The 12,457-nt window shown below is 41.3% G+C and overlaps 1 protein-coding gene and 1 pseudogene across 2 annotated transcripts in view; both read right to left on the reverse strand.

Moving 5' to 3' along the window:
- The window catches only part of KCND2 (potassium voltage-gated channel subfamily D member 2), a 289,437-nt gene that overhangs the window by 263,917 nt on the left and 13,063 nt on the right, over positions 1-12,457 (reverse strand). The window lies entirely within an intron of this gene.
- The window catches only part of LOC309379555 (craniofacial development protein 2 pseudogene), an 85,380-nt pseudogene that overhangs the window by 8,962 nt on the left and 63,961 nt on the right, over positions 1-12,457 (reverse strand). Inside the window, exon 2 of the transcript XR_014173328.1 lies at positions 329-2,011. The product of XR_014173328.1 is annotated as a craniofacial development protein 2 pseudogene (transcript). The remainder of the gene's footprint in view (positions 1-328; positions 2,012-12,457) is intronic.

Consider the following 12,457-nt stretch of genomic DNA (forward strand, 5'->3'; position numbering starts at 1 on the left):
TGCTTGAGCCTTCCTTGTAGAATTTTAAGCATAACCTTGCTAGCGTGTGAAATGAGTGCAATTGTGCGGTAGTTGGAGCATTCTTTGGCACTGCCCTTCTTTGGGATTGGGATGTAGACTGATCTTCTCCAATCTTCTGGCCACTGCTGAGTTTTCCAAACTTGCTGGCATATTGAGTGTAGCACCTTAACAGCATCATCTTTTAAAATTTTAAATAGTTCAGCTGGAATACCGTCACTTCCACTGGCCTTGTTATTTGCAGTGCTTTCTAAGGCCCATTTGACTTCACTCTCCAGGATGTCTGGCTCAAGGTCAGCAACCACACTACCTGGGGTATACGGGACATCCATTTCTTTCTGGTATAATTCCTCTGTGTATTCTTGCCACCTCTTCTTGATGTCTTCTGCTTCTGTTAGGTCCTTTCCACTTTTGTCCTTTATTATGGAAATCTTTGTACGAAATGTTCCTTTCATATCTCCAATTTTCTTGAACAGATCTCTGGTTCTTCCCATTCTATTGCTTTCCTCTATTTCTTTGCATTGCTCATTTAAGAAGGTCTTCTTGTCTCTCCTTGCAATTCTTTGGAAATCTGCATTCAATTTCCTGTATCTTTCACCATCTCCCTCACATTTTGCTTGCCTTCTCTCCCCCGCTATTTGTAAGGCCTCATTGGACAGCCACTTTGCTTTCTTGCATTTCCTTTTCATTGGGATGGTTTTCGTTGCTGCCTCCTGTATAATGTTACGAGCCTCCATCCATAGTTCTTCAGGCACTCTGTCCACTAAATCTAAATCCTTAAACCTGTTCCTCACTTCCACTGTGTATTCATAAGGGATTTGACTTAGATTGTATCTTACCGGCCCAGTGGTTTTTCCTACTTTCTTCAGTTTAAGCTTGAATTTTGCTATAAGAAGCTGATGATCTGAGCCACAGTCAGCTCCAGGTCTTGTTTTTGCTGACTGTATAGAGCTTCTCCATCTTTGGCTGCAGAGAATATAATCAATCTGATTTCGATGCTGCCCATCTGGTGATGTCCATGTGTAGAGTCGTCTCTTGTGTTGTTGGAAAAGCGTGTTTGTGATGACCAGCTTGTTCTCTTGACAGAACTCTATTAGCCTTTGCCCTGCTTCGTTTTGATCTCCAAGGCCAAACTTGCCAGTTGTTCCTTTTATCTCTTGACTCCCTACTTTAGCATTCCAATCCCCTATGATGAGAAGAACATCCTTCTTTGGTGTCACTTCTATAAGGTGTTGTAAGTCTTCATAGAATTGGTCAATTTCAGTTTCTTCAGCACCAGTAGTTGGTGCATAAACTTGGATTACTGTGATGTTAAAAGGTCTGCCTTGGATTCGTATCGAGATCATTCTATCATTTTTGAGATTGCATCCCAGTACAGCCTTCGCCACTCTTTTGTTGACTATGAGGGCCACTCCATTTCTTTTACGGGTTTCTTGCCCACAGTAGTAGATATGATGGTCATCCGAACTGAATTCACCCATTCCCGTCCATTTTAGTTCACTGATGCCCAGGATGTCAATATTTATTCTTGCCATCTCATTTTTGACCACCTCCAACTTACCCAGGTTCATGGTTCTTACATTCCAGGTTCCTATGCAATATTTTTCTTTACAGCATTGGACTTTCCTTTCGCTTCCAGGCATATCCGCAACTGAGCGTCCTTTCGGCTTTGGCCCAGCCGCTTCATCAGCTCTGGATCTACTTGTACTTGCCCTCCGCTCTTCCCCAGTAGCATGTTGGACGCCTTCCGACCTGAGGGGCTCATCTTCCAGCGTCATAACTTTTATATGCCTGTTGTCTTTGTCCATGGAGTTTTCTTGGCAGGGATACTGGAGTGGCTTGCCAGTTCCTCCTCCAGGTGGATCACGTTTGGTCAAAACTCTCCACTATGACCTGTTCATCTTGGGTGCCCTGCTCGGCATAGTTCATAGCTTCTCTGAGTTCTTCAAGCCCCTTCGCCACGGCAAGGCAGTGATCCATGAAGGGATTAGAGCTCAATACGGAAGAGTAATTGCATTTTGCAAAGTGAATTACATAAACCAGCTGAAGAATTCTATGACAGGCTCAAAAATTATGTGTTTTCATTGTGGGTATGGAATGGAATGCTGTTGATTCGACATACTAGGTGTGTGTGAAAGATTCATACAAATCCCGAGTATTGAGCTCATGTATTTGATTCTGACCTGTTTTCAGAAAGTAATTTAATTATTATTTGATTTTATACCTATGTTATATATTTGATGTTAGCTGCCCTGAGCCCGACTTCAGCCGGGGAGGGCAGGATAAAAATAAAAGTTGGTTTATTTTTATTATTATTATTATTATTATTATTATTATTATTATGAGGAGTGCCTTGGAGGGATTGTTTTAAAGCTGCAAGAGAAACCACTATGCACAGGGAATTATTTCCACAAGCATATCAGCTCCCTTTGCACCACTCCCCAAATCAGCTTTGTAACCATAGGGACTCAAAGGATCTACTTTTTTGTCCCATGTCTCAGGAATATAATTTAAGAGTGCATGACCATCCACAAATATCAATGATTTTTCCAAAACCAAGTTAATACGAACAATACTTTTTGACCAAAAAGAAGACACTGGGGACCCACAAGGAAGTAAGCTAGGAATTCCCACTCTATGAATCAGATTTTGTCTGGCACATTTTAATTGCACTAGCATGGCATCCTATTTAGCTACATTAAGGAAAGAAATCATAGGCAAAAGATATATAAACTGTGAGAGACTTAACATCAGGTAGTACCATTAGGCTCAGTTGTCAATGGATATAATTTCTGGGCTAGCCTATTTAAAATAGTTCTCTGCCAGAATCTATTCTCCAAATACTTAAAAACTTCAAGGAAGCTTCCATTTTTTTCTGTTTCTTACCAACATTGTAATGACCGCTCCCCGCTTAAAACGGGGGGCACCCTTTGCGTGGACGCGTGCAGCCCCTAGACCTGGAGCGGCTCCAACAGCATAGGCTAGGCTATGCCATCCCTCAGGTGGGATACCTGGAGGTCTCCGCCTACCTCAGTCAGTTGTCCAATCCCACCTGGGGGAAAGGGTTGCCAAGGAGACCAGGCCAGGTGGGGGAGGGATTACCTGCCCACACAAAGGAGGGAGGATTTTACCTGGGAATTCTCACTTGGCTCCAGAGCTTCTCCCACCCTACCCACCCTCAGTCAATGTCTTATGTTGCAGGTTAATTTTCCTCACATGTTTTGCAAGTTAATTTTCTTCACAGGTATGCGGGCGCTGCTACGTTAAGGTCGCTGTTAAAGGGCCGGAAAGGAATTTCCCTGCATTGGCAGGTTTCGCCTTTCCCGTAGCAAAACGTCACAACTTTGGCGGTATCAGGCCTTGGGCGGAATCCTTTTGTCCATCTTCCTCTTTGTGGCGGCGATACCAGGGTTCCCCGTTAAAGGGGTTTCTGAAGGGAGGCTTTGACCGTACGCCGGAAGGTCGTCATTGCTCTCCCCTGCGGCGGCGGCGTTACGGGGGCGGCTATCTCTGCTTGAACATATGTTCTCCAGAGCCGGCCCATCCCCCCCACACACACTGGATAACCCTGATGCTCCCTAGGTCCCCGGCTGGGGACTGGGGAGGGAGAACGCCCAATGCCTGAGCCAAGGTCTACCCACATTTGAAATTTAATAAAGTTGTGGCCAATTTAATCCCATAGCACGTTGTCTTGAGTCGTTATTCCACATGACGGGGGGACCGCGCAGGATCTGGGGACTCCGCCTGTCCACGCAATGAAATCCTGAAGTGTGTGCAGATTTGCACTTACTGTTGCAAGGTGATGTGGGTGTTTCTCCCCACTGAACTTCTCTCCAGAGCTCTGCACTCTTCCCAGCTACCTGTGCCTGATCTGAAAAAGCCATATGGAAGACCGATGTCTTCCAATGAGCTTCACCAGAGCTTCACCAGTGCTGACCTTTAAAGCCCTAAACGGCCTCGGTCCAGTATACCTGAAGGAGCGTCTCCACCCCCATCATTCTGCCCGGACGCTGAGGTCCAGCTCCGAGGGCCTACTGGTGGTTCCTTCCCTGCGAGAAGTGAGGTTGCAGGGAACCAGGCAGAGGGCCTTCTCGGTAGTTGCGCCCACCCTGTGGAACGCCCTTCCAGCAGATGTCAAAGCGATAAACAACTACCTGACATTCAGAAGACATCTTAAGGCAGCCCTGTTCAGGGAAGTTTTTAACGTGTGATATTTTACTGTATTTTTGGTTTTTATGGAAGCCGCCCAGAGTGGCTGGGGAGGCCCAGCCAGATGGGCGGGGTATAAATAATAAATTATTATTATTATTATTATTATTATTATTATTATTATTATTATTATTATTATTGGAAGCCACGGAGGCTGGCTACCAAGCACCCTAGACTGGTACACTCTCTGATTTTGAAAGTCCTTCAAGTTTTGCTTGAAAGACCCTTTCCATTCTGATTTCTTTAAAAGTAAAAATACTTCACTTAAAAAAAGAGAGAGCTGTCATGTTACACAGGAGGCAGCTTCTCCACCTACTCATTGTGACATGGTGGCCCAGCTGAGGATGATACACAGTTTTTAGGAAACACAAAACACCTGAAAAGACTTCAGAGTGCAGACCACTCTGGAAAAATGAAAGAAAGGACACTCATGAACAATACTTTGCCATATTCAAACTAAACCGGTGGTAGGAGTGGACACAGGAAAGTATAGTCAAATTGGAGGGGCTGACTACCATCTGTGGAGGAGATCTAGATATTTTACCCCTGTCTTCCATTTCAGTCCTTTCACTCCTACATCAGTTACTGGTAGCTAATCTATTGAGCCCTCTGGTTTGGTGGTGCTGTTATTGAATGCCAGGTCCATCCATAATAGCACCATGCCCATCCACGAGGCTTTGATGGGTGATCTGGGTGCACTTTACAAGCCTTACAAACCTTGATTTTGTTGGGGAGAGGTATTGCACCATCTCCTTTGCAAGAAAACATATGGATGAGGTTAAGAGGGGCTGCAACAAAACCCATCACCAAACCCACAAGCATTTCACAGAAATTTCCTTTCCCCGTTCAGGTCAGTGCATAAAGATATTCCTGATACAGTAGTACCTCGGGTTAAGAACTTAATTCGTTCCGGAGGTCCTTACTTAACCTGAAACTGTTCTTAACCTGAGGTACCACTTTAGCTAATGGGGCCTCCCGCTGCTGCCACACCGCCACCGGAGCACGATTTCTGTTCTCATCCTGAAGCAAAGTTCTTAACCCGAGGTTCTATTTCTGGGTTAGCGGAGTGTGTAAATTGAAGCATCTGTAACCTGAAGCGTCTGTAACCCGAGGAACCACTGTACCCAGTTATGTACCACTACTTCTTAAATGCTACTAGACATTTCCAACTGGCTTGATTGTATTTATTGCGTAATGTAGGATACCATTTTTGTTGATACTAGCTGAAATACCACTTATTCCATTGCACTCATCCACACTAAAGGACTTCAGTATATAATATAACTTATTTTAGATTCACTTGCTGATATTTTATGAGATGTATCTTACATGGTTTTTAATATTAATAATAATTATTAATATTTTAAAGAAACCCATTACCCTGCTATTTAAAAAAATGTGTTCTTCCTCAAAACACAGATGACAGTAGGCTTGATACATAGTGTTCTTTGAAATTTTACTAGTACATTGGTGCTATTTTTTAAGCTATGGTTTCCTCCTCAGCAGATGCTGCTTTATTTTCAGTGTTCTTGATGTGGGATTTATGATAAGAAAGACGAACCTTTCAAAAAACATTTCAATATAATGAACATTTTTATCATTTGATGCATAAGAGTAATTGTTGAAGTTTCATATAAAAATGCCATTTTCAACGGCCAGTTTCCATTTTTCTATTTGTTGGAGGATGAGGAATGACTTCCTTAAAGTCATTCTTAAACTACATCTCTTTCTTCTCACATCTCTAATAAAGAATCGGCTTTTCATCCAAAAGTGAATAGTGAATAAAGAATACTTTTGATGATGTCGTACGAATGTTCTACAGCACAACTTTTTGATTTTTCTCTAGGCAGTAACTTTTAAAAGTCCGTTCTTAACCCATCGTAAGAGTTAGGAAGAAAATGATAATGGCTCAAATAGGATACATTAAATCAATTTTGAATCCATCAGTTCTATTATGTAATACTTCTAACAACATCAAATGACCGAGCTATTTTCATATATACCACAACGCCCAACTAACTTTCTGTATGGGTCCCTAGGCACTTACTGGGGTTCTAGGAATTGGAATCTACTTTCTCGTCACAGAAGAAAACAAGAAAATGTTAATAGCTCAATTGCAGTGCTTTTAGAGCATAAACGTGCCTGCTGCACCAGGCCAGTAGCTTATATGGTCCCACATTTTGTTCTTCGTGGTACTTCGCATAGAGAATGTTTTAGGCTCACCCTCCACACCTCCTGCTCCCAGATCTCCTGCAGAGATTGGGCCCGATCTTTTCTGACACCAGCTGTGAGATTGCCTTGGGATCTAGTGAATCCTGGACCAGCTCCGCCTCACCCTTGGAATGTCCTGTTTGGGGGCTTTCTACTGGTGTGGATACCAACCACAGGAGTCCTGCCCACCCATTCAGATGGGGAGGAATCTGTTGTTGGAATGCTGCTTATATTAGCAGAAATGAGCAGAGGGATGCCTCCACTTGATCTCCCTACAGTCAAGCAGAACAGGGGGTTGGACTGCAGCCTAAATGTCTGAAACCAACTGCCTTTTCTGTAACACCTTGGCTTATTATACTTTATACAGTTCTGCATTACTTCTGACACTCCTTATTTTAGAAGTCATTACCCATGATTGCCACTACAGGAAGCCTATCTGTTCACTTGTTAGCTGCGTTGTTTTTTTTTAAAAAAATTAACAGCTAAATTTTAATGGAATTGAATTTAATGCTGCCTCTTTTTTTCCCCTTCTCTGTGTTGGATTTATAGAATTAATTTTATTATATTTGATTTTTATTCTGTCACACTGTGTTGTTTTATATTTTCATTGACTGCACTGTTCTACTCCCCTTCAAACAAACAAACAAACAAACAAACAAACAAACAAACAAACCTATAGCAAAACTATTTAAACAGGCATCACATTCTGTCTCTTCCTCCCTATTCTTCATGTTTGTAAAGTTCCCCAGCACTTCATACAAAGGCAGGACTGCCTGTTCTGTGAAAGTTGGAGCATGCATTGACTGATCATCTGAGCTGTACAGTGGTACCTTGGTTTAAGAACAATCCTCTTTACGAACTATCTGGTATACGAACTCTGCAAAACTGGAAGTAGTGTTCCAGGTAGCGAACTTTACCTCGGTCTACTAATGGAAGCCGAATGGTGAAAGGGCACTGGCAGTGGGAGGCCACATTAGGGAAAGCATGCCTCGGTTTAAGAATGGCTTTGGTTTAAGAACGGACTTCCGGAAGGGCTTAAGTTTGTAAACCGAGGTACCACTGTATTTAAGTATCAAATATTTTCAATTTGCATGTTGTTCTCTAGTGCTCTGTTTACAATAGTTATCTTCAGATGGCATCACCAATGCTATATATTATACTCCAGGGTTGGTATCGTAATCAAATTTCCATACTGATATTAAGAATAGTAACTTTTATGGAATGAACAAATATTCTACCAGACATTTGTTACAACTTTTGCTACCTATTGAAAATTTGATTAAGTTTGGTGTAGTAAGCAACTGTTATTTGATTCCTTTATACAGAGGTGGAATTTCTTTCTTTCTTTCTTTCTTTCTTTCTTTCTTTCTTTCTTTCTTTCTTTCTTTCTTTCTTTCTTGGATATTTATATTTTTTATTACCTGGAGAAAGACAATCTAATTTGTAGCTCATAAAGCTTCCTGCTCAATGATCTGAGTAGAAAATTACCATTCATTATATGATAATAGGCTCACTAAACTTTCTTCTGAAGTTGTTTTCAGATTATAAGTATTTTTAATGTAGTTGATTACAGTGTATCTGATGAATATTGTAACATCCAAATAACTCATCTGTTTTTATTATTGGAATAATTTACTTGTCCCAACATTACTACCATCTGGTGTGCAGTTCTATCTTAATATTCATCCTTGTTCAGGCTCTTTATTATCATAAATAGATTTGATGAATAAGTAGCATTCTGAAATTAATCTAAAGAAGTATAAAGCATATTCTAAAGCTTCTTTTAACTTATAAAGCTATACAGATTCTCAAACTGAGGTGTGATTTATTTTAACTGCACATATACCAATATACAAAGTGAGTAGTCAACTGAATGTTCCTCTCTTGGCCCCTTTGATAGAAAAGAGATGTGAGGATAATTTCTGATAGGGAGCTACTGCCTTTGGGCTTTGGTTAGGAAAGTACTATGAGAAAGGCAGAGTGATTTGAGGATGAACATTTTCAGAATTATGAATAAATTAGAGGTAGAGGGAAGTTTTTACTGAGTTGTTTAATTGGGAGAAATTCTGAATCTAGTATGTAGTACTTAGCAATGCTTGCTATCCTGGATCCTAATTTTGTCACAGCCATTTTAATTGGCTTCAGCTTTTTTTCATTTTTTGTGTGGGAGATTTCCTGAATTGGGAGCCATCATCTCATGACATGACATACTTGCGTGCACTGAAATTAACACAGTTGCATTCATCTATTCAAAGAAACCAATGGGTGGAATTTATTATATTAGAGACTAGAATAGCAGCAGTCAGCTCCCATTATCTAAGACCAATTGTGTACAGACACAACCTTTCAAGAGGAGATCCCTACTTAGACGAGGGGCACACACATTGTCCAGGGGAAGAAAGAGTTCATGTAAGATCGAAACTGGGTGATATCCCCAGACAAATTGTCAGTGACAGGACCAACCCATCTATTCAAAATCACTCTTCTGCATCCTGAACTGTTTGGTGTAATCATGAGCAATTTGGCTGGTGCTGTGCACACAGCCCTGGACCCTTCACTGGGCTTCTTAGCCCAAGAAAATGTACATGCAGCAGCTAAGTTTGCTACGTGTACTGTGAAAACTCTGTGGCGAGGAAAAAGTCATGAATAGAGATCAGTTTTCCCCTGAAGGGGAAAACGGAGTCATTCATTTTAGCTGCTATGAATCATCTTCAGTCCAAAGATGTTTCTACAGTAAATGCATAGGAAAAATCCTATGCCATTATAGCTGCATTTTCACAAGAGTGATGTTCATTTTTAAATGTTTTGGTTCACATCAGTGACCAGATTAAACTCTTTTCTTAAAGCCAGTGTACAGTGCTTTCTTCTTATTTTGTGATGGACAACATATCTCCCATTTCTCTGCAAAAGAGTCATGATGCAGCTGAAATCCACCATAGCAAAATGCATCAACTTTATTCCTAAGCCGTTTTAGCACAGCCTCGTTGCTCCTGTCCACAAGTGATAAAGGCAGCTCAAGGAAATGTTAGCTAGCTGGTTGGAAAGTGAATAGAGATTACAAAAAATGATTGTACTATCTCTGTGCTACCCTTATTATAAAGACCAGCTCAAAAAAAAGTGGTGGACATAAATTAGCCTCTTTCCCCCTTCATGGTAGCACCTACAAACATGGGGCAACACATTCCTTTTGACAAGAGGAGTGAATTCACTCAGAAGAGATTCAGGAGTTACCACCAGGATGCAAAAAACTGTTTAAAGGATATGTCGCTGGGTGGTGATAACTAATAAAAAATAGTTTTAATTTGGGGAAAAATGGGGGGAGGGACAAAAACACCACAGTAATATTAATTCAGAAGTCGTATTCTACCATAGGTAGTTGTAATACTTTGTATTGTCACCATATCACAATAATGGGTACATCTGTAGACTGCAAAAGGGAGATATTTTCTCCCACTTCTACAAGACAAGTTGGTAGGGTAGGAAGCATAATGTTAAGTCTCCCTGAATATATTTGCAACAGTTCTTCTGTCTCTAAGCCTTGGTTTATACCTAATAGCCCTGCTGTGGACCAGGATGCCACCTCTTGAATATAATTTATAACCGCAGATGTTGGTAGTCTCCCTTAGGAGTACTTTCACTGTATAAATAGAAAGTGAAAATAGGGAAATGCTGTTTTTCTATACAGTGGCTGCTAGATAACTTCCAGTGTTGTAAATCCTGAAATGGTGTTACTTTTATTATGATGACAATCCAATATTGTATGAACAACATATTAATTATTTAAGAGTAGTATATATATATTTCAGTTGCAGAACAATTGTCACATCAAGTGATCCAAAGAGACAGTTAGTCAGGCAGACCTTCTCTTTGGAATACTTTTAGTGATTATGCTCCTCATCTAAAAAAATAAATAAATATGCTTGTATTTAGCTGTGGACTTTGTTTAAACACGTGTTCACATACTACAGTGGTACCTTGGGTTAAGAACTTAATTCGTTCCAGAGGTCCGTTCTTAACCTGAAACTGTTCTTAACCTGAGGTACCACTTTAGCTAATGGGACCTCCTGCTGCTGCCACACCGCTGCCACACGATTTCTGTTCTCATCCTGAAGTAAAGTTCTTAACCCGAGGTACTATTTCTGGGTTAGCGGAGTCTGTAACCTGAAGCATCTGTAACCTGAAGCGTCTGTAACCCGAGGTACCACTGTAGTTGAAAAGTTTGCCAGCTGAGTCCATTTTGACACCACTACTACAGTATATGGTCATGATCAGTGCTACTATACAAGGAGGTGTCGGAACTCACCATAAACGCCCCACTTGTTCTCTTATGAGGGCAATGGCGCCCACCTGAGAGGTGCCGGAACTGAGCTCTGGTGTCTTCCGGCTGAAGAAAAGCCATGGTCATGATCAACAATACAACTCCAAGCTGGTGAGACTAGATAAACCACAAAAAGCTGGAATATAGTGCCAGATTGTAACTAAAATGGTGAAAGCATAGTTTTCTTGGTAAAATGACCTTATTATTAGAATAATTGGCACAGAAACTGATTAATGGAATCAGGAATGTTAGTTGTCATGTCATGATCTAACAAGAAGGAGATTAGCTAAGTGATTTGGAAGCAATACTGGTAAAGCTGTTAAAAAAAATAACCCCTAACCTATTTATTCCTTTATATGGTTGCCATGAAATAGGATCTGATAGTGGATTGGAGTCCAGCTACATGACAGAATGTTGAACTGGTCCACAAAGAATTCCCTGTTTCTCTGAAGCTAAGCCTGCACTATGGTCCACATTAGTTTTATCTGTGTATTTATTATGGTGTTATTCTGGAGATCAGCTTAATGCTGTCACTCACTCTGCCTCTGTGGTTGCTGTTCTACTAATGCAATAGATTAAATGGAGAGCATGACATTATTTACCAACATTATTAATATTGATTACAAACAAAATAAAAGTTTATTTATTTGTTATATTTATAAGAGGACTCATTAAGTAAATTATCTAGGGAGTAGAAGAATAACAATTGGATGCTGATGAATCACATTTTCCCCTTCTTGTGCCAGGTTGTCCCTTTCCCCATTACAATATTGTAGCATCTTTCTGAATTGCTGCCCCTTCAGCCAAAGTATTGTTGTAGCCATGCTATTAATTTTAATATGTAGCCTCTACCTGACTACTTCAGTCTCCCATTCTCCAGCTTTTCCCAGACCTCATCATACATCTTTCTATCTATTCAAGCTTAGAGGTAACAGCCATTCTTCTGGGTAATTGCTTCAATCACATCACCTTTTCCACTCCATCTTTTCTACCATATCAAATATAAAATTTTCTTTCAAGGCTCTTCACAAGGTTATTCCCAGCCTACCTATAATGAAACTATCAAGATGACGGCTCTTACATTGGGTCTGCCAGTGATTCCACATTCACCCACACATCTTAAAGTTTCAGACAAACTTCATAGGGTAGGACTGGAAGACTGTATATTATCCAGGAGACACTGCACATGTGGCGGCTTTAACCATGCGAAGAGCTAGATGTGTGTAGACACTGGCCATGTGACATTGAACCTCAAGCATTACCACCAAGCTTCACTTGTCTAGATTATGGTTACCAGAAGTCCCCGTTTCCCAGGGATAGTCCCTGGATTTACAAATCTATCCCCAGACAAAATCTGTCCCCGGAATGTCCCCAGATTTATATTTTAAGTGTTGTAGATTTATTAGTAGGGAATGAATGTTGCTTGGTTGCTTCAACAGCACAACACACATCAATATGGGGACTTCCGGCGAGGCAAAATGGCAGGCACCATGGCAGCGAGTAGCTCCTGAAGCCAGCCAAAGCCAATTGCACTACCAGGCTGGCTCCGGGCTGCTGAGACTTCTACTGCCACCACCAGTGCCAAGGGGGAACCAGGGATGCCCGGTGTGTCAACTGGGGGAACCGCTGACTGCCCCCCCCCCGTGACCCAACTGCCCAGCGGCACTCTGGGGTCAGGAAAACCCCAGAGCCGATGCAGGG

The sequence above is a fragment of the Podarcis melisellensis genome (genome assembly GCF_964234715.1).
Source record: "Podarcis melisellensis genome assembly, chromosome: 10".
In the NCBI taxonomy this organism is placed as follows: Eukaryota; Metazoa; Chordata; class Lepidosauria; order Squamata; family Lacertidae; genus Podarcis; species Podarcis melisellensis.